Here is a 23,168-nt window from a genome sequence, read left to right on the forward strand (position 1 = left end):
GTTTGGGGAGCCATGTCATCTGCTGGTGAAGGTCCACTGTGTTTTATCAAGACGATAGTCAGCGCAGTTGTCTACCAGGAAATTTTAGAGCACTTCATGCTTCCCTCTGCCAACAAGCTTTTTGGAGTTGGCAATTTCATTCTCCAGCAGGACTTGGCCCCTGTCCACACTGCCAAAAGTACCAATACCTGGTTTACAAACAACATTATCACTGTGCTTGATTGGCCAGCCAATTCACCTGACCTTAACCCCAAAGAGAATCTATGGGGTACTATCAAGAGGAAGATGAGAGACACCAGACCCCACAATGCAGATGAGCTGAAGGCTGCTATCAAAGCAACCTGGGCTTCCATAATACCTCAGCAGTGCCACAGGCTGATTGCCTCCATACCACATCACATGGTAACACAAGCCCCACTTTCTCAGGTAAATAAAGACACATAACCACTAGAATTAGTTTGGAATAAAATCGGCCGTGGCGTTTATTTTTGATTAACATAAATCAAACATTTTATTAAATTGATAACCAAGAAAAACTTTTATAATACTTTCCATAAACTGAGTTAATAATCACCAAGAAATGTCCAAATCCACCCGGAAACCGGGCGATTTTCTCACAAAATAAACGACACAACAAAAGAATAACAAGAAAAAAAAGGGGAGGGAGGGCGGGATCTTCGGTCTTCTTGAAGTAAACTGATGAATCGGCTCCCGAACAGCTGATTTTTATATCCAAAAATTCTTCCCGCTCAGCACCTCCTGGCCAATCAACAATCCCAAAAATGCGGGAAAACAACCAGGCGAAACCAGATCAAACCTGCTCGTGCCTTGCACAGCTTACTCAGTATTTATTAACCCTTTCACTGAAATAACAAACATATTGAATATGAGCCATACAAAACCATTTACATTATGGGGGCTGTGTTATCATGCGACCCCCCTAAGATTATACTAAGGGGAGGGCGTTCATGGTAACACAAGCCCCATTTTCCCAGGTAAATAAAGACACATAACCACTAGAATTAGTTTGGAATAAAATTGGCCGTGGCATTTAGTTTTGAGTAACATATATCAAAAATTTTATTAAATTGATAACCAATAAAAACTTTTTAAATACTTTCCATAAACTGAGTTAATAATCACCAAGAAACGTCCAAATCCAACCGGAAACCAAGTGATTTTCCAAATGCCAGGCCTCAACAAGGCATGGCCCCCCCCAAAACGCCCCAGCCAATCCTCGATAATGGCCTGGAGATCTTAATTAAAGATGTCCAGGCCAATATCAGAAAGTAATAAACAAAGCACCAAAAACGCAGTCAGAATACGTCCAGTTAATGCAAAATAGAAAACAACTTTATTGAATTAAAACACACAGGTGTACAGCATGGCGGGCAAAAAGATCCCCTACACAAGCCCGCACACACATCTCTCATATAGAGGGACCGGGCTATAGTGCAACAATGTTAATTTTGGACCATATATATAGAAAATCCATGTATGCCAAGATAGCATCAGTGGAAAAGTCCATCAATAGTAATGCAACCCAGTAGGTAAATACCTAATGCATAAAACATACCACAATGTTGAGTTGCAGAGTGTGTGCACAATAGTCCAGTCCTCCCCAGGACTGGACTATTGTGCACACACTCTGCAACTCAACATTGTGGTATGTTTTATGCATTAGGTATTTACCTACTGGGTTGCATTACTATTGATGGACTTTTCCACTGATGCTATCTTGGCATACATGGATTTTCTATATATATGGTCCAAAATTAACATTGTTGCAGTATAGCCCGGTCCCTCTATATGAGAGATGTGTGTGCGGGCTTGTGTAGGGGATCTTTTTGCCCGCCATGCTGTACACCTGTGTGTTTTAATTCAATAAAGTTGTTTTCTATTTTGCATTAACTGGACGTATTCTGACTGCGTTTTTGGTGCTTTGTTTATTATTATATATATGTGCAGTTGTCCATTTGAGGTCCTAGGCCTGCCTTGGTTGATATGGCTAGTATAATTAGTATATGACATATGATTTAAACAACCAAAACAGACTATGTATGCTATTCAATATCAGAAAGGTGTACACAATCCCTCCTATACAATCCTGGAACAGCGCCCTCCAGATTGACATGCCTGAAAGAGAAACCATGTATTAAGGGCATACATTTCTGTATACACCGATTGACCCACTTTCTGATTCGCTCCAAAAACAATGTGTTATGTTGAAACCATAACAATCTAGGCACGATCTCTGAAAAAACAAAGGTAGCATTAAAAAATTCCGTCTTCAGCAGACACAAGTCCCTCCTAATGAAAGATAAAACGTCAAGAGTATTAACTTTACCCAAATCATTACCTCCTAAATTAAAAAATAATTAAGTTCGGGTGAGGTCTGGTCTCAGCTAGCTTACGCATTTCAAAAATTAAGTTTTTCCATATCATTCCTCTCTTGCTATGCCAAAAAATTTGGAGGGAAGAATTATTAAAAGATAAATTCTCTGTATAACATCTTACGATCGCTCTCTTTTCGGCCCAATAAATAAAGGAGTGTCCGATGATCCAAACAGTGATCACACCTAAAAAATGAATAAGTTGTTAATGTTCGTACAAATCTGGACAAATATATAATTTAAAACGGTTAGATTCCCATCTACCAATTCTTTTAATGTGATCCTCACTTAAGCGCAACCTGGCTGCCTCAGTTGCTGCTCCAATACGAAAGGAATGGGAAGAAATATTAAGACTTCCAATCCCTAAATACTTTAAAGGGACTCTGTCACCTGAATTTGGCGGGACTGGTTTTGGGTCATATGGGCGGAGTTTTCGGGTGTTTGATTCACCCTTTCCTTACCTGCTGGCTGCATGCTGGCTGCAATATTGGATTGAAGTTCATTCTATGTCCTCCGTAGTACACGCCTGCGCAAAGCAATCTTGCCTTGTGTAGGCATGTACTACGGAGGACAGAGAATGAACTTCAATCCAATATTGCAGCCAGCATGCAGCCAGCGGGTAAGGAAAGGGTGAATCAAACACCCGAAAACTCCGCCCATATGACCCAAAACCAGTCCCGCCAAATTCAGGTGACAGGTTCCCTTTAAACATTTCTTAAGAATGTAATTAAATTGAAAAACAGTTGCCGATTCGCCGTTGCTATGAACAAAAAACGGGCAATCTAATTTTGGCCGACAAGCTAACCACCTCCTTGAGTTAAAAACTGGGCAGATAACAGGGTCAGAAATGGAATTCAACCGTATAGCAGCACCTCTACCTAGCTGATCAGTTTTGGATTTGCTGATAAACAAAAACAAGTGACAACTATGCAATTTAACATGCTCCAAAAGCAAACCCGCCGGCGAGGATTTTTTAAGGAAACAATCTCACTCACGCGCAAAGCAGCAAAAAATGCAAAAGAAAAGGCTGTAGAAAAAAGGGACGCTTCAAAAAAATCGTTACACACGGAAGAAAGAGATAAGCAAATGTCTTTTAGCAATAGAACCGAAATAGGGCGACCGTCTGGTTTGAAATTGGCCCTTTTGAAGCCTTTCAAAAATTGCCCAACTACAAAATACTCAGACAGCGTTTTTTTCCCCAAAATTTTAAGAACAAATGAAACTCCAGCAAGATTTTTTGATAGGGCTGAATGTGACATGCCACTTTTTACTAAATGCTCAGTAAAACTCAAAGCCATGACTGAATCACACTCGCTATAAGGGTAATTATTGAAAAAAACAAACCTTTAACCACATGTTCCAAGCGGCTGAGTAATCAGCCCAAGTTTTATCTGCCAGAGAATTCCCAATAAAACGTTGAGTTATACTGGAATTAAATCCCATAGCTGTTGAGGACAAAATAATCTTCCCTTGTCCGCATCCGTAAGCGGATAGCGACGCATGGCGGTGACAAATAAACTGAGCATTATCAACCTTTGTTCTGAGGGAAAAAGCAGCTTTTAACCAAATATTCAATTTTAAACAAAGTAGAATCAAATACCTAAGGACCATGGAAGCCCATTTATTCTTAGAAGAAAGAGTATTTAACATAAAAACAAGACCTTGTTTATCAGAGCGAAAGATTATACGCTTATTAGAGAGACACGCACCCCACAAATGTATAGCAATGAATATGGAAAAAAAGATCTAAAAATGCTGCATTTTTAGTAATTTTGTTAATGACCCATGACTCAGGCCAATTCTCAAAAACCCAATTAGAAGCAAACGCTAAACCCATATCAAAATGCTCATCCGTAAAAAACGACAAACCCAACTCATCAGAGACTATGAAAGGGGTTTGCCATAAAGTCTTCCCAATAAATTCTGACAAGAATTTCAACCAGATCCTCAAATCATCCTTAACATCGTTGTTCAGCCTCAAATGAACATGAGGAGAAGAATGCCCAGCTGTAATTTCATAAAGGCGTTTAGAAAAAACACGACCCATAGGGATAACTTTTAATGCGAAATTTAACATACCCAACAGAGACTGAAGCTCTCTAAGGGTAACCTCATCTCTAAGCAAAAAATTATGAATTAATGAGCAAAGCCTAGCAATCTTATCTAAAGGAAGGGAGCAAGTCATGCTCGCTGAATGAATAGAAATTCCAAGAAACTCCAAAGAAGTACAGGGAGAAACAGTTTTCTCCTCTGCATTGGGAACACCAAAATGATCACGTATTTGAATAAACCTATGCAATAGCGAAAAGCAGATGCCAGAGTCCTTAGGACCAATAAACAAAAAATCATCTAAATAATGCAATACTTCCCCACACGCTAACGAAAATTCAACCACCCAATGCAAAAAGGAAGAAAATGACTGAAACTAATAACAAGACAACGAGAAACCCATAGGAAGGCACCTATCAAAAAAGAATTTATTATTAAAAACAAAACCGAGTGAATTAAAACCATCCGGGTTGACTGGTAAAAGTCTAAAGGCAGATTTTATGTCAGATTTTGCCATGTAAGCATTACGACCAAATCTTTGGATGCGACAAATGATGTATCAATCTAAAAGAGCCTTGCTCTTTTTTAGGGACTACACCCAGGGGAGAGATCCTAAAATTGTGAAAAGGGGGAATCAAAAGGGCCAGAAACCCTACCAGCCTCCTACTCTTTCAAAATTTTATCACGAACCACTAAAGGAAATTCAGCAGCAGATGGTAAATTCTGAACTAGTTTGGAACCAACGCCCTTGAAGGGGGTACAAAAAATCCATAATAAAAACCATGAAAAATAACAGAGCTAATCTCCCGATCTGGGTAAACCTCTAGCCAAGGTACCATGTTTTGCAACTTCACCAGCGTCAGAGCCTTTTGGAAGAGAATCCTTAATGGGCCCATGCTGCCCAGATTGCATTTGTTTCTTAAAGCATTTTGACATTGGGTGGCTGCCCCCGCAAAAAGCATTCATGCCGAAAGCGGCAATTAAGTGCCCACTTACAGTTGCCTTCATTAAATGCAAAACAAACGCCTTTTTTGGCAGGGGCATTCAAACCTTGCCTAGATGCTGGGAATTTCTGAGGCAACATTAGGTTTATCCATAAGCCTATATCCTTCTTTCCCCATGATAAGTTAGGGTACATAGCTAATTTTTGTCTAAAAGACTCGTCATAGTGCAGCCAGGCCATGCCCCCAACATTCCTGTATGCTTCAAGAATCGAATCTACATGCTGAAAAAGACCCGAACACAAATTAGGAAATTTCTCACCTAAAACTGCAGCATAAATAGAAAAGGCCTGGAGCCAATTATTAAATGATTTCGGATTGAAATTTCTCCTCTTATCATCAGACTCCTTTTCTTTTCATATTTATTCTGCTGCTCTTTAACAGACGGTAAAAGCGAAAAAAAAATCAATATACTCTGTCTTCCAAATTTGCTCCTTCACTACAGAGTTTAAATGAAACCCTATTGGCGATACTTCGCAAGTAAGTGATTCTTTTAAAAATACCTCAGGCAGGCCGGGTTTGATAACAACATTCCCGCTGTCTGGGTTAATGCTGCTGAAGAGGCGAATCCTGGTCTTCTTCCTGATCTGAATAGGGCGATGTGGATCTCCAAGACGCGGCTGCAGCAATAGTAGCGCTCTCCTCCCTTAACGGTCCTCTCCCCGATGGCTGGCAAGCTGCTGACTGGGTTCCCTGGGCCGCCGCAACTCATTTATGGATGCGGCGGCTAGATGAGTCCTGCTTGCCGCATCCGACCACAGACACTTCCAGGAAATCCCAGCCAAGTCACCGCTGAAGCTCCGGCGGCCGAGCCTGATGACGCTGGCAGCGCGAACCGATGACCCCGGATAAACTCCCGCGTTGGGCTATGAGACTTCCGCCAGGAGGATCTTCTGCTTCGACTACGCGCATCCTGTGTCCTATCAGCTGTTCGGGAAGATGGCGGCGGAGAGTAAGACATCCAGGGCCGCCGAGTCCTCACAGAGCTGCGGCAGGTACGCTGAGGTACCGGTGACTTGCCAGACACAGCAGGAGAGAGCGGAGCTTGTGGAGCAGGAGCTGTCAAAACCTCCGAAGCGGAGGAAGGTTTTATAGCCGGTTTCATAGCTAGACAGCTCCGCAGCCACTCGACACCGCCCTCTTCCTCTGCCATCTGAATCAGCTGCTGCAGCAACGGTTCCATCAGCTGATCTTCTTATCTTCAGTCTTCTTGAAGTAATCTGATGAATCGGCTCCCGAACAGCTGATTTTTATATCCAAAAATTCTTCCCGCTCAGCACCTACTGGCCAATCAACAATCCCGAAAAATGCGGGAAGACAACCAGCCGAAACCTGAAACCAGATCAAACCTGCTCGTGCCTTGCACAGCTTACTCAGTATTTATTAACCCTTTCACTGAAATAACAAACATATTGAATATGAGCCTTACAAAACCTTTTACATTATGGGGGCTGTGTTATCATGCGACCCCCCCTAAGATTACACTAAGGGGAGGGCGTTCATTAATGCAGCAATTGATGCAGAAGGAGCCCTGACCAAGTATTGAGCGCATTTACTGAACATACCTTTCAGTAGGCCAACATTTCGGATGTTAAAATAATTTTTCAAGCTGGTGTTATAAAGTATTCTAATTTACTGAGATAATGACTTTTCGGTTTTCATTGGCTGTAAAAGCCATAATCATCAACATTAACAGAAATAAACACTTGAAATACATCACTCTGTTTGTAAAGACTCTATATAATGTAGGAATTTCACTTTTTGTATTGAAGAACTGAAATGAATTAAGTTTTTAAAGCTATTCTAATTTTGTGAGAGGAATCTGTATGTATTGTGTAATGTGCAATCTCTCAGATTTCGGTTGTTTTCCACAGTCTGTGCCTCCCCGCCACTGCTGGTTATAGTCACATTCTTACTTCGGAGCATTCCTTGCACTGCGGCCTGACTCACCTATCATTCCTTTCAGGTTATACACATTCCTTGCAGTTGCCTCATTGGCTGACACTCCTGCCATTATTAGCTTACGATAATGTGTCATGGTTTTCAGCTCTCATATCTTCTTCCTCCCATGTAGGAAGCAGTGTGCAGTCTCATATCAGCAGAACACGACGCCGCTTCCTGGAGTTACAAGATTTTCATATTTTAAAGGCTGTTTTTCTTTGAATTGACAGCTTTTCGTTCCACCTGATTTATCGAAGTGATATGCAGAAGGCAGAACTCTTAATAGAAATGGTTCTTTAGCTTCAAGCCTATTTTCTGAAAACACCTGAACAGTCCAGTATGGGATAAACTTTCTTTTACTCCTGTTTATGGGATTATAGGAGGTTATACTGTGAAACTGGAAGCCTGGATTACCTGAATTCAAAATATAAAGAAGAAACCGTAAAAAAGAACACCATCCCCGCTGAATATGCTGCTTTTCGCAACTTCTGATCTCTTGCAATTCTAAAGCCTGGTAAAGTAAACTCTTTCTATAGATTTTAAGGAGCACGAATTGTTTTGGGCACTTCCCATTATATATGGTCAGGGCAAATTACATGCCAGATCAATAGCTTCAATGGGTCATGGGGAACATTTCAGGTCTGGAAAAATAAAATTGGTACAGTTCTATGGCATGAACACCAAACATCTACATATCACTACTGAATGGTGCACATAATACTTTTCATAATAATAATAATAATAATAATAATAATATTATATACACCCCTGAGCATTGAAATTGCAACACCAATAAAGAAAAGTTATAGAATTATGGAAATTAGATGACTTGTAGATATGCAAATTGAGAAAAAATGGATGAAATATTTTCAGAACAACTCAATTTATTCAGTACCTGAATATAAAAGCCACAGGCAGAATTGTTGGCTCAGTGGTTAGAACCGTAACTTTGCAGTGCTGGGGTCCTTTGTTCAAATTTTACCAAGAGCAACATCTGCAAGGAGATTGTATGTCCTCATGTTTGCCTGGGTTTTCTTCGTGCACTCTGGTTTCTCCTAACACTCCAAGGACATACTGAAAGGGTATGCGATGATGATGTCTATAACGTGCGGTGGAAATTAATGGCACTATATGAGCAAAGAAAATAAATACATCCACTTACCTTTGCATGCTATCAATGAGGTGGTTAATGGTTGTCTGAAAAATATTTTGCCACACTGAATGCACTTTGGCATGCAAATCATCAAGATCCCCTGCTAGCAGATACCTTTGCAATTGCCAGCCAATAACATCTTATATGTACTTGATGGGAGACAAGTGTGGAGATCCTGCAGGCCATGGCAGCATGATTAGGCCACTTAGGCCGGGATCACACATGCGAGAGACACGTCCGTGTCTCGCATGTGAAAACCAAGCTGTGGCGCCGGCACTTGGGAGCGGAGCGTGCGGCCGCATAGCAAATACATGGAGCTGCACGCTCCGCTTTGGAGTGCCGGCTCCACAGCTTGGTTTTCACATGCGAGACACGGACGTGTTTCTCGCATGTGTGATCCCGGCCTTAGGCTGCTCATAGTAGCATGAGCAGTGAGCTGCCTGCTGATGTAACGTTGAAAAACAGCTCCTAGGACACTTTGGAGAAATGGCCATACTACTGTTTTCATGACCAAATCATTGTAATTTTGAGCTGTTGGTGTACCTGGAATGAAGATTAGAGGGGCCAGGCATGCCACTTATGCCACCACACACCATAATCTCAGGAGTAGGACCAATGTGATGTTCCCTTGTGAATGCCTTTGCATTGAATTGTCCACATGGAGTCATAAGATTTGAACAATGGTGCATATTGTACCAATGGTGCACCAAACCTAAGGAATCAAGCAAACCATCAGAAGGTGTTTGCACAATACTGGGCTGCGAGGCAGATCTCCAGCTACATGTGTTTCATTGACCTCACACCACCGTTGTCAAAGGCTATAATAATGCAGAGCAACATGGCAATGTAGGTTGGAATGGAGGTCTGTCCTCTTCAGCGATGTATCCTGCTTTAGTGTCTTGGACACAATGATAGTTGGTGATTGGGATGGAAATCACTTGGGCAGTGCCATGAAGAGGCCTTCACGAGGGAATGTAAAAGCGACTCAGTACAGCAATGCCAGGCCGTATGTTGCTTGTCCTACTGTGAGCATCATTCAGGGCCTAGTCTACCATCAGCAAATCAGCGTTTGCGATGGGAGCTACCAGCAGTGGATGCTGATGATTTGCGTGCCCAAGTGCATTCAGCATAGCAGAACATTACATAGAAAAGCATTAATAACCTCACTGATAGCATGCCAAGACGTGTAGGTGTGTGTATTTCAGAGTGAGACGCTCACACTTAATTTTGAATAAATCAAGAAGTTTGGAAAATCTTGTTTACATTTTTTCATAATTTGCATATCATTAACATGTCTGTCGCTCCCAGTATTTCCATGATTCTACAGCTTTTCTTGCTGTTAACATTTCAATGTTGAGGAGTGTATATATATATATATATATATATATATATATATATATATATATATACAGTTATATGAAAAAGTTTGGGCACCCCTATTAATCTTAAGCTTAATGTTTTATAAAAATTGTCTTTTTTGCAACAGCTATTTCAGTTTCATATATCTAATAACTGTTGGACACAGTAATGTTTCTACCTTGAAATGAGGTTTATTGTACTAACAGAAAATGTGCAATCTGCATTCAAACAAAATTTGACAAGTGCATGAGTATGGGCACCCTTATCATTTTCTTGTTTTAAATACTCCTACCTACTTTTTACTGACTTACTAAAGCACTTTTTTTGGTTTTCTAACCTCATTGAGCTTTGAACTTCATAGCCAGGTGTATGCAATCATGAGAAAAGCTACTTAAAGTGGCCACATGCAAGTTGTTCTCCTGTTTGAATCTCCTCTGAAGAGTGGCATCATGGGCTCCTCAAAACAAATGATCTGAAAACAAAGATTATTCAACATAGTTGTTCAGGGGAAGGATACAAAAAGCTGTCTCAGAGATTTAACCTGTCAATTTCCACTGTGAGGAACATACTAAGGAAATGGAAGAACACAGGTACAGTTCTTGTTAAGGCCAGAAGTGGCAGGCCAAGAAAAACATCAGAAAGGCAGAGAAGAAGAATGGTGAGATCAGTCAAGGACAATCCTCAGACCACCTCCCCACCTGTCCTCCCCTGCTGACCTGCTCCTCAACCTCAAATCTGTCCAACAAACACATAAAACAAGTCGGCCACTCTCTTTCTCCCACCTGCTCTCTCTCTCTCCTTCTCCTCACTGCTGGAGACATATCTCCCATCCCTGGACCCCCACATCTCATACCTCCCATTACTACTCCCTCCTATCATTCCCTATCCAACATGAACTTCCGCAATCTTTCCAACATAAAACCCGTGCCCCTGACGCCCACCCCCCTGCTCCCTCTCTCTGGAGCACTCTGGAATGCCCGCTCAATCTGCAATAAGCTTCATGTGATTCACGACCTTTTTCTCTCCCGCAATCTTGCCTTCCTTGGCCTCACAGAAACATGGCTAACACCCTCTGACACCGCCTCCCCTGCTGCGCTGTGTTACGGAGGCCTCCACTTCACCCACACCCCTCGACCCGGCAACAAACATGGTGGAGGAGTGGGTCTTCTCCTTTCTTCAAACTGCACCTTTAACCCAATACCACCTCTTCCCTCCCTTATCCTCCCCTCTTTTGAAGTCCATTCTGTCCGCATCCACTCTCCCTCCAACCTCCAAGTGGCCGTCATATACCGACCTCCGGGCCCGGCCACTGCCTTTATTGACCAATTCTCCACCTGGCTTCTTCACTTTCTCTCTGCTGACACTCCCACCATCATCATGGGTGACTTCAACATCCCCATTGATACCCTTCAGTCAACAGCCTCCAAACTTCTGTCCCTTACCTCATCCTTTGGACTTACTCAGTCGTCCTCCGCAGCCACCCACACGAATGGGCATACACTATACCTGGTATTCACCCGTCTCTGCTCTCTATCTAACTTCACCACCTCCCCTCTACCTCTATCCGACCACCATCTGCTCACCTTCTCATCCCTGTCCTCCTCACCAATCATCCATATCCAGCAACATGCGCACCCACGCAGAAACCTTGCACACCTAGACACCCACACACTCTCTGACTCCATCCTACCACTGGCATCCATATCCTCACTCCACGACACAGACAGTGCTGCTGCTTTCTACAATGGCACTCTCGCATCAGCTATTGACACGGTTGCCCCTCTCGTCCATGGCAGAGCGCGACGTATCAATAGACAGCCTTGGCATAATAACACCACCAAAAAGCTAAGGCAAGTGTCCAGGGTTGCGGAGCGGCGTTGGAAGAGAACACACTCGCAAGACGACTTCACTGTATTCAAACAAGCAACACTCGCTTTTAAATCTGCACTCACCTCTGCTAAACAGGCCTACTTCACAACCCTCGTATCTTCCCTATCCCACAACCCCGAACAGTTATTCAAAACATTTAACTCCCTCCTCCGCCCCCCACTGCCCCCTCCAACCTCCCTCATCTCTGCTGAGGACTTTGCCACACACTTTAAAAATAAGATCGACCAGACAAGGCAAGACTTTATTGTTCAACCACCACAACCCCTTTGTATACCAGACCAATGCCCAAACCCCATAACCTCCCTTTCCAACATCACTGAAGGGGGACTTAATTGTCTCCTCTCCAAATCCCACCTCACCACCTGTGCGCTCGACCCCATCCCATCCCACCTCCTCCCCAACCTCACCACCACACTTATCCCATCCCTAACCCACCTCTTCAACCTATCACTAACTTCTGGCACCTTCCCCTCTGCGTTCAAACATGCCACAATCACGCCTATCCTTAAAAAGCCAACCCTCGATCCAACTGCTATGTCCAGCTATCGCCCAATATCGCTGCTCCCATTTGCTTCCAAACTCCTGGAGCAGCACGTCCATGCTGAACTCTCCTCCCACCTCTCATCTAACTTGCTGTACGACAATCTACAATCTGGTTTCCGCCCCCATCACTCAACTGAGACTGCCCTGACCAAAATCACTAACGACCTACTTACCGCCAAAGCTACTGGACAATACTCTGTACTCCTCCTTCTAGACCTGTCCTCTGCTTTCGACACAGTTGACCACTGCCTCCTACTACAGATCCTCTCCTCCTTTGGCATCAAAGACCTCGCCCTATCCTGGATCGCCTCGTACCTTTCCAACCGCACATTCAGCGTCTCCCACTCCCATACTACCTCCTCATCCCACCCTCTCTCTGTTGGAGTCCCCCAAGGCTCTGTTCTAGGACCCCTACTCTTCTCAATCTATACACTTGGCTTGGGACAACTCATAAAGTCCCATGGATTCCAGTACCACCTCTATGCTGACGACACTCAGATCTACCTCTCTGGCCCAGACGTCACCGCTCTGCTGTCCAGAATCCCAGAGTGCCTATCAGCCATATCCTCCTTCTTCTCCTCTCGCTTCCTCAAACTCAATGTGGACAAATCTGAACTCATCATCTTTCCTCCATCCCACAAATCTTCCTTACTTGACCTATCTATCGCAGTCAATGACATCATGCTTTCCCCTGTACCCGCAGTCCGCTGCCTCGGAGTAACCTTCGACTCTGCCCTGTCCTTCAAACCACACATCCAAGCTCTTTCCACCTCCTGTCGCCTCCAGCTCAAAAATATCTCCAGGATCCGTCCTTTCCTCAACCCCCAATCTACTAAAATGCTTGTGCAAGCCCTCATCATTTCCCGCCTTGACTACTGCAACATCCTTTTCTGTGGCCTCCCTGCTAACACCCTTGCACCTCTCCAGTCCATCCTTAACTCTGCTGCCCGACTAATCCATCTCTCTCCTCGCTACTCCTCCGCTTCCCCCCTCTGCAAATCTCTTCACTGGCTCCCATTCCCTCTGCGTATCCAGTTCAAATTGCTAATACTGACCTACAAAGCCATCCACAACCTGTCTCCTCCATATATCTCTGAACTAATCTCTCGATATCTTCCCTCACGTGACCTCCGGTCCTCCCAAGACCTCCTTCTCTCCTCCACACTTATTCGCTCCTCATCCAATCGCCTCCAAGACTTCTCCCGAATATCCCCCATCCTCTGGAACTCTCTGCCCCAACACGTCCGACTATCAACCACAGTCGGATCCTTCAGACGGAACCTGAAAACTCATCTCTTCAGGAAAGCCTACAGCCTGCACTGACACCGCTGCTGCCTCATCACTATCGAAGCTACCGCCTCACCAACATCGGAGCTACCGCCTCACCAACACCGGAGCTACCACCTCACCAACACCGGAGCTCCTGCAACCCTCAACCTACTGTCTCCTTCCCCATAATCCTGTAGAATGTAAGCCCGCAAGGGCAGGGTCCTCGCCCCTCTGTATCAGTCCGTCATTGTTAGTTTGTTTACTGTATGTGATATTTGTAACTTGTATGTAACCCCTTCTTCTCATGTACAGCACCATGGAATCAATGGTGCTATATAAATAAATAATAATAATAATAATGATGATGTCTATAAAGCACTGTGGAATATCCTGGTACTTTATAAGTGAGTAAAACATAAATATATTAAATAATGGGTGAGTTTGATCCTAGACATGGATCAGTGTAGCGCATCTTGCGATTTTTACAGGTGGACTATTGTTCCCTTTTTAAATACATTCATGTGAACTACCATATTGACTTGCATTTGTCATTATACAGACATTAGAAGCACCGATTGCTCATCTGAACAAGTGCTTAATTTACGTTTAGATGTCAATGTAACATTAGATATTAGAAAAAACTTTTTGACTTGGATATCTCTCGCACACTAAAAACCGGACATCTAAATTCAGTCTTAGTCTGGCCCCTTCTTAGAAGACTAAACACTGCGACCGGAAACCTCTCCTCCTACCATGTTGTTCATTCAGACAGTGAGCATGGATATAAGTTTATCACATTTTGAAATACCAAACACCAGGGAAACCCCCTCCCCCCCCCTTCCCCGCGCCCTTGGGCTGTGGGACATGATCCAGTATATATTCTATATAAACCAGGAGAGGAAAAGTATAATACAATCACGTCACCTGTGTGAACGTGGTCTTCACTCCACAATTGGACAGTGCAAAAAAAAATCGGATGCTATATTCACCATCAGTAAGCTAATTTCGAATTGAAATCGCGACATGCTGAGATTTTTTTCTCATGTCTACTACAGAGGAGAAGAAATACGCAGCTCTGCGGATTGTACTTATCCGTTTTATACACAAGTGTGAGCGACCTCTTAGCCTGCATTCCCACAATGAGCTTTTAGTGCGCTTTTGACACTGCATATTTTTGCTTTGTCTAAAACACAGCAATTTCCAGTTTCAGCACAGTGAATGGGATGTTTAGAAATCTCCTGCCCTCTGTGCCTCTTTTTTACTCATTGTAAACTGACCTGTGGTGCGTTTTTCAAATCCGAAATGTGAATTTCTCTTGCAGGTACGCAAAGTGTTATATTCAGATTTTCCCATAGGCTTGCATTAGAAAATCCGCAGGTAAAAAATGCACATGCATTTTTAATGCGTTTCCGCTGCAGAAATGCATCAAAAACGCATGTAATTCGCACCCAAGTATATCACTAAAGTTTTGTAAAAGTCAAATAACAGGAAGTATCAAAAACAAAGCAGCTTATTTAAAACATAACATGCCAACAGTAGGCAAAAAAATGCAACATTAAAAATGCAATAAAAAAGCATAGTAAAAAATGCACCCAAAAACACAGTGAAAAAACGCAAGTAGCCTAGATTAAATAATAGGTGTAGAATTTCTGCAGTGTCAAAAATTCACCAAAAGCTCATCATGTGAACGTAGCCTCACAAGGTAGGATGTAGCCACATAGGCTTGAAGATTGTCATAGATGCCCATGATTGTGCAGGCCAGCCATATGGGGTGGTGTGCTGCTGCAGAATATTATAGTCATGCTTTGGTGGGTGTTCGGTTCTGTGCCAAAACCATCATAGCACCTCAACGCCATCACAACTCCTTCACAATGGGAACTGTACATTCAGATACCATCACCTATCAGCCTTCTCCGCATCTCATGAAGTAACAGTTGCTGGCTATGTCTTCTGCTTGAATTCGGTGATCCCTGTGTCCCCCCCACTTCTGCATAGGTATAAGATAGGACTAATGGCACTGCATCGGCAGGTGCCTACCATTATGGATGATGCATGGTTTCTAGGTATCGTGCACACATCCTATTCCTAATGAATAGGACAAGTACATGATACATGCCAACTGTGCACATGCACCGACCGGCACCTGTCCACACAACGCCATCAGCGACACTCGTCCCAATGCAGGAGTGAGCAGCGCAGCAATAAACTCTTTGAGGGTGGTTTCACACTTTTTTTTTGTACAAATGTGCAATTTTTTAATTTTTTTATTTTTCATGAACAAAAAATGCTACAGACAGAAGATGGCTGGGAAAAAATGAAGTGCATTTAGGACAGTGCTTTTTTGCGTTATTTTTGTCATCCTTTTGGTAAACTTTTGGGGTCCCATTAGTTTATTCTGCAAATGCAGCATACTCTTGGTGTGGCATTTTTATCATGTGTTTTCCCATAGGCTTGTCTATATGAAAAGAATAAATAAAAAAAAGTACGGAATATATAATATATGGATATATATATATATATATTTATACAGTTAGGTCCATATATATTTGGACAGAGACAACATTTTTCTAATTTTGGTTATAGACATTACCACAATGAATTTTAAACAAAACAATTCAGATGCAGTTGAAGTTCAGACTTTCACCTTTCATTTGAGGGTATCCACATTAAAATTGGACGAAGGGTTTAGGAGTTTCAGCTCCTTAACATGTGCCACCCTGGTTAAAAAGGGACCAAAAGTAATTGGACAATTAACTCCAAGGCTATTTCATGGGCAGGTGTGGGCAATCCCTTTGTTATTTCATTCTCAATTAAGCAGATAAAAGGCCTGGAGTTGATTTGAGGTATGGTGCTTGCATTTGGAATGTTTTGCTGTGGAGTCAACATGCGGTCAAAGGAGCTCTCCATGCAGGTGAAACGAGCCATCCTTAAGCTGCGAAAACAGAAAAAGCCCATCTCACAAATTGCTACAATATTAGGAGTGGCAAAATCTACAGTTCGGTACATCCTGAGAAAGAAGGAAAGCACTGGTGAACTTATCAATGCAAAAAAACCTGGGCGCCCACGGAATACAACAGAGGTGGATGATCGCACAATAATCTCCATAGTGAAGAGAAACCCCTTCATAACAGCCAACCAATTGAACAACACTCTCCAGGAGGTAGGCATATCAATATCCAAATGTACCATAAAGAGAAGACTGCACAAAAGTAAATACAGAGGGTTCACTGCACGGTGCAAACCACTCATAAGCATTAAGAATAAAAAGGCTAGACTGGACTTTGCTAAAAAACATCTAAAAAAGCCAGCACAGTTCTGGAAGAACATTCTTTGGACAGATGAAACCAAGATCAACCTCTACCAGAATGATGGAAAGAGAAAAGTATGGCGAAGGCGTGGTAGAGCTCATGATCCAAAGCATCATTGGTAAAACACGGCGGAGGCAGTGTGATTGCTTGGGCATGCATGGCTGCCAGTGGCACTGGGTCACTAGTGTTTATTGATGATGTGACACAGGACAGAAGCAGCCTAATTAATTCTGAGGTATTCAGAGCCATACTGTGTGCTCAGATCCAGCCAAATGCAGCCAAACTGATTGGTCGTCGTTTCATACTACAGATGGACAATGACCAAAAACATAAAGCCAAAGCAACCCAGGAGTTTATTAAAGCAAAGAAGTGGAATATTCTTGAATGGCCAAGTCAGTCACCTGATCTGAACCCAATTGAGCATGCATTTCACTTGTTAAAGACTAAACTTCAGACAGAAAGGCCCACAAACAAACAGCAACTGAAAACCACCGCAGTGAAGGCCGGGCAGAGAATCAAAATGGAGGAAACACTGCGTCTGGTGATGTCCATGAGCTCAAGACTTCAGGCAGTCATTGACAACAAAGGGTTTTCAAACAAGCACTAAAAATGAACATTTTATTTAAAATTATTTAATCTGTCCAATTACTTTTGGTCCCTTTAAAAACAGGGTGACGCATATTAAGGAGCTGAAACTCCTAAACTCTTCATCCAATTTTAATGTGGATACCCTCAAATGAAAGCTGAAAGTCTGAACTTCAACTGCATCTCAATTGTTTTGTTTAAAATTCATTGTGGTAATGTCTATAACCAAAATTAGAAAAATGTTGTCTCTGTCCAAATATATATGGACCTAACTGTATATATATATACTACTATTTATTTATATAGCACCATTGATTCCATGGTGCTGTACATGAGAAGGGGTTACATTACATATAAATTACAGACATCACTTACAGTAAGCAAACTAACAATTACAGACTGATACAGAGGGGCGAGGACCCTGCCCTTGCGGGCTTACATTCTACAGGATGGTGTGGAAGGAGACAGTAGGTTGAGGGTTGCAGCAGCTCCGATGTTGGTGAGGCGGTAGCTCCAGTAATGGTGAGGAGCAGCGGGGTCAGTGCAGGCTATAGGCTTTCCTGAAGAGGTGGGTTTTCAGGTTCCGTCTGAAGGATCCGAATGTGGTTGATAGTCGGACGTGTTGGGGCAAAGAATTCCAGAGCATGGGGGATATTCGGGAGAAATCTTGGAGGCGATTGTGTGAGGAGCTAATAAGTGTGGAGGAGAGAAGGAGGTCTTGGGAGGAGCGGAGATCACGTGAGGGAAGATATCGGGAGATTAGTTCAGAGATATATGGAGGAGACAGGTTATGGATGGCTTTTTAGGTCAGTATTAGTAATTTGAACTGGATACGCTGAGGGAATGGGAGCCAGTGAAGAGATTTGTAGAGGGGGAAAGCGGAGGAGTAGCGAGGAGAGAGATGAATTAGTTGGACAGCAGAGTTAAGGATGGACTGGAGAGGTGCAAGGGTGTTAGCAGGGAGGCCAAAGAAAAGGATGTTGCAGTAGTCAAGGCGGGAGATGATGAGGGCGTGCACAAGCATTTTAGTAGATTGACGGTTGAAGAAAGGACGGATTCTGGAGATATTTTTGAGCTGGAGGCGACAGGAGGTGGAAAGAGCTTGGATGTGTGGTTTGAAGGACAGGGCAGAGTCAAGGGTTACTCCAAGGCAGCAGACTTCCGGTACGGGGGAAAGCGTGATGTCATTAATTGCGATAGATAGGTCAGGTAAGGAAGATCTGTGAGATGGAAGAAAGATGATGAGTTTGTCCACATTGAGTTTGAGGAAGCGAGAGGAGAAGAAGGAGGATATAGCTGATAGACACTCCGGGATACTGGACAGCAGAGAGGTGACGTCTGGGCCAGAAAGATAGATCTGAGTGTCATCACCATAAAGGTGGTACTGGAATCCATGAGACTTTATGAGTTGTTCCAGGCCAAGTGTATAGATTGAGAAGAGCAGGGGTCCTAGAACAGAGCCTTGGGGGACTCCAACAGAGAGAGGGTGGGATGAGGAGGTAGTGTGGGAGTGGGAGACGCTGAATGTGCGATTGGAAAGGTACGAGGAGATCCAGGATAGGGTGAGGTCTATTTGTATATAAATAACACCACAACAATGCTTGTTGCATTTCTTGAAAATCATAACATTTTTTAAAAATACAAAAACAAAAATAAATTGTGCAATTAGAGCCTAATATAAGGCATGTCAAATATCGGATATAGCGTCAATCTGGTTTAATGTAACACTCTGATCAATGAAACACTGCTGGTGAATCTAAGTAAATGCCATATAACCTGTAGCAATGCTTTGCTTTACTTATATCCGGCATTAGGTATGAACCAGATGGCTTAAAAGAATATATAAAGATTCAAGTCTTAATCAGGGAGAATGTGAATTCCAGAAGTTGGGTATGTTTTTCGGTGTGGTAAGCTCAATGTGAATATTTTTCTGCCCAATGATGACAGAAGTATTCTAGGAGTGATACCTTTATTGGCTAACCAGAAAATAATATGTTTGCAAGCTTTCAGAGCACAGTGGCTCCTTCTTCAGGCAAGATTACAAATAGATTAATAAGAAACAAGCACAACATTTAAAGAATACTACAGGAGGACATTTGTTAGGGGGTGGGAAGTGTGATGACTCCATACATAAGCCAAGGAAATTAAATTAGGCATTTTCTTACAAATGGAGAGGCAGTGGGAATAATGTTCTTAGTTTTCTGGAGTCTCTCTGGTGGAGGTGTGAATTGTACCCATGTAGTGACTCATAAATCTAGGTGTTAAATTGAGTCCTAGTGTCAACGAATTAAACATATTCATTAGTTTGTATTCCCAAATTTTTCTTTCCCTGTTGTCCTTAAAATGACCTTTTAGATTTAAGGTACCTTCACACTCAGCAACTTTACAACGAGAACGACAACGATCCGTGACGTTGCAGCGTCCTGGATAGCGATCTCGTTGTGTTTGACACGCAGCAGCGATCTGGATCCCGCTGTGACATCGCTGGTCGGAGCTAGAAGTCCCGAACTTTATTTGGTCGTCAGGTCGGCGTGTATCGTCGTGTTTGACATCAAAAGCAACGATGCCAGCAATGTTTTACATGGAGCTAACAACCAGCTACAACGATAAGTGGGTCACAGGATCGCTCCTGCATAGTTCTGGAGCTGCTGTGTTTGACGTCTCTACAGCGACCTAAACAGCGACGCTGCAGCGATCGGCTCGTTGTCTATATTGCTGCAGCGTCGCTGAATGTGACGGTACCTTAAGACTTTTAAGTCTGTCATGCAATGTCCAGTTCCAGAGAAATGTTTTCCCACAGGCGTGTCCATTTCATTCCTGATTGTGTGTCTGTGTAGATTCATCCTAGTTTGTAGTCTTTGCATAGTTTCCCCAATATAGATACTTCCAGGGCACCTCGTACATTGTATCATGTACACCACTTGGAGGATGTACAAGAAAAGGAACCCGTGACCTTATAGTCCTGATTTGTGTTTGGTACACGGACTATATTTGTCGGTAATATGTGGGTACACGTTTTGCATTTTTTATTGTTACAGGGGAATGTGCCAGTCACTGATGGTGATGAGAGGACACTTCTGACCAGGAGATTCCTTAAGTTAGGGGGCTGTTTATAGGAGAGAAGTGGTAGTTCTGGGAATATGTCTTTCAATTTGTGATCTCTATGGAATATGGGTTGGAGATCAGCACCAATTTTCCTTAGGATGCTCTTGTGGGGGTTGTATGTGACCACAAGAGGTTCCCTGTTGTTATCCTCTCTGTTTGTAATCCAAGAGGCCATTTCTTGGGATCCTTGTAGCCCTGTGGATCTGCTCAACTATTACCAGTGGATGGTATCCTTGTTGTAAGAATGTGTTCCTCAGTGATCGCAGCTGTAGTTCCCTGTCTTTGCTGTCTGAACAGATCCGAATATACCTCAGAGCTTGACTGTAGATGATGGATTTTTTTGTGTGTCTTGGATGAAAGCTGTTCCATCTCAGATAAGCCGGACGTACGGTGGGCTTGTGGTAAATGGATGTCTGTATGGCATTGTCCTTGATTTGTATGATCATGTCCAGAAAATGTAGTTGGGTCTTTGAAAAGTTGAGGGTGAGCTTGATGGTTGGGTTGTACTTGTTGAAGCTATAGTGGAAGGTGAGTAGATCATCTTTTGAGCCTGTCCATATTATTAACAGATCATCGATGTAGCAGAAGTATGCAAGAGGTTTAACAGAGCAAGATGACAAAAAATCTTCCTCCAGTTTCGCCATAAATAAATTAGCATATTATGGGGACATTTTGCTTCCCGTGATACTGCCCATACACTGTTGGTATAAATTGTTCCCAAAAGAAAAATAATTGTGATGGAGCACAAACCTGATAAATTGCAGTATTGGTTCTGTGGCTAGATTGTTCTTTTGAAGGAAATATTTACATGCTGCAATTCCATCCTCATGAGGAATGTTGGAATAGAGAGACTCTACATCCATGGTGGCTAGTAGAGTGTCCTCTAGAAGTGGGCCCAGCGCTGACAATTTGCAAAGAATATCCATGGTGTCCTGGATATAGCTGGGTGTGCACCTCACCAAGGGTTTCAGAATGTTCTTCACCTAACCTGAGATATTCTCAGTTAGAGTCCCAATACCAGAGATGATAGGCCTCCCAGGATTACCTTCTTTATGTATTTTAGGTAACATGTAAAAGGTACCTGTTTGGGGATTGTCTGGTATTAGTTCCAGCAGTGAGGATGAAGTGGAATCAAATCCATTGATGATATGTGTTAGTTCCTCTGTGTGGTAAGCTAAAAGACTAACCTGTAATCCGAGAAGCTGCAGCGGAGCACAGGGGACCTATAAGGTTACTTTTTATTCCCTTTGGTATTTTTTTCTACCATGTTAAGCTTTTGGCAAAAAAAAGTAAAGACACTGGACAACCCCTTTAACATGTCTTTTTTCCTGCACTGTGAAGGGTATAAAAACAAAAGTGTCCCCCGAAAAAGGACTTCAACGGGTGGCATTTAAATTACAATACTGCAAAAAAATAGACATGTCAACAGAAGAATTAAAAGCTATGGACTTTATAATGTAGTGCTAAAAAGAAAATTGCTGTGTCTGTAAAGGGGTCTCCTGAAATGATGAAAAGTCGCCGTCAGTGTTTATCAGGCAGATTTTGAGGCAGTTGCGTCCATTGATGTGGTATTATTTGGTACTGCTGGTTTGCTCTAAAGGTACCCTCACACTCAGCGATGCTGCAGCGATATAGACAAAGAGCCGACCTAAACTAGATCGCTGGAGCGTCGCTGTTTAGGTCGCTGTAGAGACGTCAAACACAGCAACTCCAGAACGATGCAGGAGCGATCCAGTGACGTAACGGCGACTCACTTCTCGTTCTCGCTGGTTGTTAGCGCCATGTCAAACAGCCCGGAGTGTATCGATCCGACACACATCTAGGGGCCCTATGCTCGTTGCTGGTTGCTTTTGATGTCAAACATGACGATACACGCCGACCTGGTGACGAAATAAAGTTCTGGACTTCTAGCTCCGACCAGCGATGGCACAGTGGGATCCAGATCGCTGCTGCGTGTCAAACACAACGAGATCGCTGCAATGTCACGGATTGTTGTCGTTCTCATTGCAAAGTTGCTGAGTGTGACGGTACCTTAAGGATAGACCACAAAGTCTACAAAACCCCTTTAAATGGCTAAGATTATCAGGTAAGATACAGAGCCACCAGCTTTTCTTGAAATAATGTAATGTTCAGTCCAATACCAAAAGCTATATGTTCTTAAAGTAGTTTCAGGGTGTTTTGTCACTTGCAGTACTGAGTGACATTTCACCCTTGAATCATTTTCGTATTCTGATTCATTGTAAGAACATTGTCGGAATGCTGTATGACATTACTGACATGCTTTCTACTGGTTGTTTAGTCATTTATTGTTACCCAGTTTATAGGCTTGGCCAGAAACATTGCATGCACATATGATCTGTGCTTAATACAAAGCTGTTAAACTTTTAATTGAGCCTCCACCTTCAATCAACTTTAGTCCAAAATGTGTATTATAAAAAATAAGATCATTTTACAACATGTTCTAGAAAGCCCAATGTCTTCATTTTACACTGCTTACATAATTGATCTGATTCTTCCGAATGAGAGAATCAATGCTGGTGTGAGAAGTAAGTGACACTCGGACCAAACTCTG

General features: G+C 42.8%; 1 protein-coding gene across 3 annotated transcripts in view; it reads left to right on the forward strand.

Annotated features, from left to right (window-relative positions):
- Positions 1–23,168, forward strand: part of LOC138670244 (merlin-like) — a 121,298-nt gene that overhangs the window by 4,492 nt on the left and 93,638 nt on the right. For 2 of the 3 annotated variants that reach the window (XM_069757417.1, XM_069757418.1), the window contains exon 2: positions 7,518–7,898. The gene's annotated coding sequence lies outside the window, so the exon portion shown is untranslated. Of the gene's footprint in view, positions 1–7,497; positions 7,899–23,168 lie in introns of those variants that run through there. The other variant, XM_069757419.1, reaches the window with a different exon arrangement.

The sequence above is a fragment of the Ranitomeya imitator genome, chromosome 3 (assembly GCF_032444005.1).
Source record: "Ranitomeya imitator isolate aRanImi1 chromosome 3, aRanImi1.pri, whole genome shotgun sequence".
Lineage (NCBI taxonomy): Eukaryota > Metazoa > Chordata > Amphibia > Anura > Dendrobatidae > Ranitomeya > Ranitomeya imitator.